This window comes from Argopecten irradians, chromosome 14 (assembly GCF_041381155.1).
Source record: "Argopecten irradians isolate NY chromosome 14, Ai_NY, whole genome shotgun sequence".
Classification (NCBI taxonomy): Eukaryota; Metazoa; Mollusca; class Bivalvia; order Pectinida; family Pectinidae; genus Argopecten; species Argopecten irradians.
In genome coordinates this window covers 7200263-7206803 of record NC_091147.1, presented here as the reverse complement: position 1 = coordinate 7206803, position 6541 = coordinate 7200263, and positions in this window count along the sequence as shown.

The following is a 6541-nucleotide window of genomic DNA, read 5'->3' as shown; positions in this document are numbered from 1 at the left end:
GGTGATGCTACAGTCTATAAGACAGTTTAGAAAGTTTACTTTGGTATGCTATAATATTAATTAGCCCATGGGATTCAATGTGGTGATGCTACAGTCTTTAAAGACAGTTTTTAGAAGTTTAATTAGCCCATGTGATTCAATGTGGTGATGCTACAGTCTTTAAGACAGTTTAGAAGTTTACTACTTGGTATGCTATTATAATTAATTAGCCCATGTGATTCAATTGGTGATGCTACAGTCTATAAGACAGTTTAGAAGTTTACTACTTGGTATGCTATTATAATTAATTAGGCCCATGTGATTCAATGTGGTGATGCTACAGTCTTTAAAGACAGTTTAGAAGTTTACTACTTGGTAACAAATTATAATTAATTAGCCCATGTGATTCAATGTGGTGATGCTACAGTCTTTAAGACAGTTTAGAAGTTTACTTACTTTGTATGCTATTATAATTAATTAGCCCATGTGATTCAATGTGGTGATGCTACAGTCTTTAAGACAGTTTTTCAGAAGTTTACTACTTGGTATGCTATTATAATTAATTAGCCCATGTGATTCAATGTGGTGATGCTACAGTCTTTAAGACAGTTTAGAAGTTTACTACATTTTGGTATGCTATTATAATTAATTAGGCCATGTGATTCAATTGGTGTGGTGATACACAGTCTCTAGTTTAGAAGTTTTACTACTTGGTATGCTAAATAATTATAATTAATTAGCCCATGTGATTCAATGTGGTGATGCTACAGTCTAATAAGTTAAGATTGTTTAGAAGTTTACTAATCAGTTGCTATTATAATTAATTTGGCCATGTGATTCAATGTGGTGATGCTACACTATAACAACTTTTGAAGGGTATGCTAATTGCTTAATTAAAATAGTCCTATGTGATTCAATGTGGTGATGCTACAGTCTATAAGACAGTTTAGAAGTTTACTACTTTGGTATGCTATTATAATTAATTAGCCCATGTGATTCAATGTTGGTGATGCTACAGTCTTTAAGACAGTTTAGAAGTTTACTACTTGTGATTTCTATGCTACAATGTTTTATACAGCTTATCAATAATTATGCTATTATGACAATTAACAGGCCCATGTGATTCAATGTGGTGATGCTACAGTCTTTAAGACAGTTTAGAAGTTTACTACTTGGTATGCTATTATAATTAATTAGCCCATGTGATTCAATGTGGTGATGCTACAGTCTTTAAGACACAGTTTTTTACTACTTGGTATGCTATTATAATTAATTAGCCCATGTGATTCAATGTGGTGTTATTCCACAGTCTATAAGACAGTTTAGAAGTTTAAACTACTTACAGTATTGATTTTAATTAATTAGCCCATGTGATTCAATGTGGTGATGCTACAGTCTTAAGACAGTTTAGAAGTTTACTACTTGGTATGCTATTATAATTAATTAGGCCATGTTCAATTTGGTGATGCTACAGTTATAAGACAGTTTAGTGAAGTTTACCACTTGGTATGCTATTAATTATAATTAATTAGCCCATGTGATTCAATGTGTGATGCTACAGTCTATTAAGACAGTTCAGAAACGGTTTACTACTTTGGTATGATATAATTAATACCGATAGAATGTGATTCAATTGTGGTGATCGCTAATTATAAGACAGTTGTTTACTACTACTGGTATGCTATTATAATTAATTAGCCCATACGGAAACAGATTCAATGTGGTTATTTGCTACAGTTTTAATAAGTTTAGACGTTTACTACTTTTGTATGCTATTATAAATTAGCAAGCCCATGTGATTCAATTGGTGATGCTACAAGTCTTTAAGACAGTTTTCAAAATTTACTACTTGGTATGCTATTATAATTAATTAGCCATGTGATTCAATGTGGTGATGCTACAGTCTTTAAGACAGTTTAGAAGTTTTACTACTTTATATGCTATTATAATTACATTAGGCCATGTGATTCAATGTGGTGATGCTACAGTCTTTAAGACAGTTTTAGAAGTTTACATTGGTATGCTATTATAATTAATTAGGCCCATGTGATTCAATGTGGTGATGCTACAGTCTTTAAGACAGTTTAGAAGTTTACTACTTTGAAAGCCGTATGTATTTATAATTAATTAGGCCATGTGATTCAATGTGGTGATTTTAGTCTACAGTCTTAAGACAGTTTTTAAGTGCTAAGTTACAGCGTTTAAATTTGAAATTTCCTGTCTATTTTTGATAGCAGAAGTACAGTAATTTCATGTTTGCTGTGATTCAATGTGGTGATGCTACAGTCTATAAGACAGTTTATTTACTACTTTGTATGCTATTATAATTAATTAGAATTATTTTTGCCCAACTCAGTGATTCAATGTGGTGATGCTACATCTTTAAGACAGTTTAGAAGTTTACTACTTGGTATGCTATTATAATTAATTAGCCCATGTGATTCAATGTGGTGATGCTACAGTCTTTAAGACAGTTTAGAAGTTTACTACTTGGTATGCTATTATAATTAATTAGCCCAAAATTGATTCAATGTGGTGATGCTACAGTCTATAAGACAGTTTATCAGACAAATGCATTCAATAATTAGGCTGACTACATTGAGTAATTTAAAGTTTACTTGCTTCGGTATGCTAATAATTATTAGCCCATGTGATTCAATGTGGTGTATGCTACAGTCTTTAAGACAGTTTAGAAGTTTACTACTAGAATATGATGGTATGCTATTATAATTAATTAGCCCATGTGATTCAATGTGGTGATGCTACAGTCTTTAAGACAGTTCAGAAGTTTACTACTTGTATGCTATTATATAATTAATTAGGCCATGTGATTCAATGTGTGATGCTACAGTCTTTAAGACATTTGGTAGAAGTTTAAATACTTGGTATGTATTATAATTTTCTTAGAAGGCCCATGTATTCAATGTGGTGATGCTACAGTCTTTAAGACAGTTTTGAGTTTTACGACTTTGGTATTGCTTTTATTTTTACTTGGCCCATGTGATTCATTGTGTTGATGCTACAGTCTATAAGACGTGTAGATGTTGTACACTTGTACATTTTTTTATTAGGCCATTTTTCAAGTGGTTGACATCAAATTTGGCAAGACAGTTTAGAAGTTGGCCCACTACGTTGTATGTATGTCCCATGTGATAATGTGGTGGATGTTGTGCACATCTTAAGACAGTTTAATTTACAACTGGCCCCATGGAACATCACAATTAGTTAATATCTAGACACAATATGAGATACACATACATTAATACAAATTTTATATATGTATAGTCAATATTGTGACTATAGTAAGTACAGCTGACTAATTATGCTTTAGAATTATCCCGTACACATTCTGATTGTTCCCGGGACAGCAATAAGCAGACCTATAACGTTATATACAATATATCAGCAGTACTAGACTTAAAGTGAACAGTCGGGCAAGGATGGCTAAAGTCGGTAAAAACATGGTGTGAATGTATCCAGTATAATTCTATTATGAAATAGAAAAATAAAATCTCTCGCCAAACTCTGTCTGCGTTACGAAGAAATTAATTTAAAGTATATGAATCCTAAAACGTCCATCTCCGGCTGACCTATGTCCCGTGGTTACATTTACACGCAGCCTCGCTTTCAATGCTTTCAACTTTCCTTTACTTTAATGGTCAGAACTTGGATACGTAAGCAGAAACTATTCGGCCCGTCGTAATAATATGTGAGAACTTTATGGAATGCCAATGAACGCATTTAGACTGGTTTTATCTTTGCCCGACTATTCACTTTAAAGTACGGTCAGACAATAAACAATTACCACATGAAAACCTTTTACACTATTTTCAACCTTCGACTGACTGCACCCATGTCTAGTAAAATGTCATCTGATGAGAACTTTTTGCATCAGAACACCCGGAGGCATCCCGTATAAAGACCATAACATAGCTATGGGGTTGTTTACAATGACAAGTCCCACACTTGGAGCTGTTTATTAAGAGACTTTATTTTGACGCACGATAGAGAAGAAGAAGCACGTCGACGAAGACAGAGTTCGTTTGAATGCTCCCCTAGGAGAGATGAAGCCATTTGGGAACGTGAAATGGTGATGTAGTGAAGCCATTAGAATGTCCAGTCCAACGTTATGGTGACATGGAAGTGTGACCGACTCGTACATGGCTAGGATATAAACCTCTGGCATGCCTTGCTAGGTCCTCACATACTATTGTTATTTCAAGTCTTCAAATATACCAGTTTGTAGACAAATATTTTTATTAACAAAAATAATAATCCAATTTGTATTGTTTTTAATAACAGGAACATGCTTTGGTCTATTGCAAGGCACATAAAAGAAAAGAAAAAAATGTTATAAAAAAAAATTTTTCGCCGTCACATTTACGGAGAACACTGACTGTATACCTATTTGCCAAAAGGATATGTTTGGTTTTTTTCAGGCCAGATGGTTAGTAAGAACTATACACCAATGCTCATTGTTTCCTACACCATTTTTGTTCTACATGGTGGCAGTGAAGCATCTTTGATTTTTAGTTTGTCAAATGTGATTCCATTGTCAATTAACTTTATTTAGAATCAATTTCATTGCTAGGGACTTGGACGACTGGGACAGTTATAACAAGAACACAACCCTCCCTGCTAACGTCTATAGTTGTGTTGACCATTCTTTCTACAGGTCAATTGTCAATACTGTAGATTTCTACTATGTCTTTAGTATCCGCCGTTACACGAGACGTGGTCGCATAGCTTCCCTTAGACCTGGTGACGGGTCAGTGTGTCAATAGCCAGAGATTTTCTCTAGCTGATGCCTGACGACTGTAAGACGCAATAAAACAATTTGATATAATTATATTATATTAACTTGATATCTTCTGTAATTGTATTGACTTTCTGGCTTCTTCTTAAGGAAAAGATTTTTATTTGTTGAGGTTATGAGGGTATAATGATAATGGAGCACAATTGAATTATGTAACCCCAGGAAACATATACGTCCGTAGTATATGCATAAAGGTTGTAAGTCCATACGGTCATAATAGAGTTTATTAAAACTGTCAGTTATGTATATCACTGGTACATAACGTCTAGATTTGTATGTAATATACTGCCATATCTGTATTTCATGTATGATGTTTTAGAGCGATCATCTCTAACATTACTCCATCAGCAATAATGATCCTTGCTGCTTGATGAGGATATTCCTACCAAGGTCTGGTTTGCTATTGATTTTGCTCAACTGATGAACCTTTCGACTGTCACAAATAACACAAGGTCTGTGGATCGACCTTTATGTTACAGAGAAAAAGATATTTCAAGATAATGTTTATATGTTTATGTTCATTGGAATAATATATATCTAAAGACACCCCATCACGTATCGTATTTCGTGAGAAACCCCTTCCGAATACAATAATGTCTAACTGTTGAAATGACTTGTGTGACATTGCTATTGTTCCAGCTGATATGTTACAGTGTATATTGCAGGGTTGTGTTACATTAACACAATCTATTTGTATTGACGTACATTTGAAGTGCGGCCTGATATTGCAGGTTACAATGTTTGTAATGATTCTTAAAACATCCTTCAATACACCTACCCTAACACGGATGCACTTGAATTATCCGAGTATATATCAAATCCAGTTATAAAAACACTTTTGATGACACTTCTTTTAAAACTAATTGAAGTAATCATTTAAGGGGATACTTTGGTAAGCGTTTCTTCGAGAGTTGGACGAGTTCGTCAAGTTCATCTGATGCCTTCAATTTAATGTATGCCATAGTTTTTTGTCATTACATTTTATATCATCAATATCGGAGTGCTGAAACATCGGCATTATGTGTGTTTCTTTAGCTTGTCACCTCGTTGGAAAACACTATTACAAGTTGTTAATTAACTTGCTATACTTATTTTATGGAACGCAATCGATTATGATGACATTTAGAAGGAAATATTATCCAATATTATAGTGTAATCCGATTTGAATTTATTCCTATGTGCGTACTACACGTTTTGATATTTAATCATCACTACAAACAAGTACAAGTACAGTCACGAATAGACATCCTGTTCTGGATTAGAAATAATGTTACATTAATGTTGTATCTATGATGTGCTTGGCAATAATTACATAATTGTCTACTTCACCCGACATACAAAGTCAGCTAGTTAGTGTTTTTTATTGATTTGGTTTAGCTCATTTTAGTGTATACAAAACAAATGCGTATACATGCATTTATATATTACTTTTGTCTAAAACAAACATAACGACCATACATTGTGATATCTACATACCGCTCACAAGACGTCAAGTTCATAATTTGTAGACCTGATGTATAATTTTCCTACGAAAGAACTTTCAAAATATGTTTACAAAAATCTCTTTTTGAGTTTATATTTTATAGAGTTAAGTTTTATTACCTAGTATGTACATGTACATTTGTAAGTGATATAAGACAAGTACGAAAAAACTGCATACAAACGTTTTAATAATGGTTTGTATAACCATTACATTGCTCCATTAGCGGTAATAGGCACCAATTGTAACACTAAAGACGACACCAT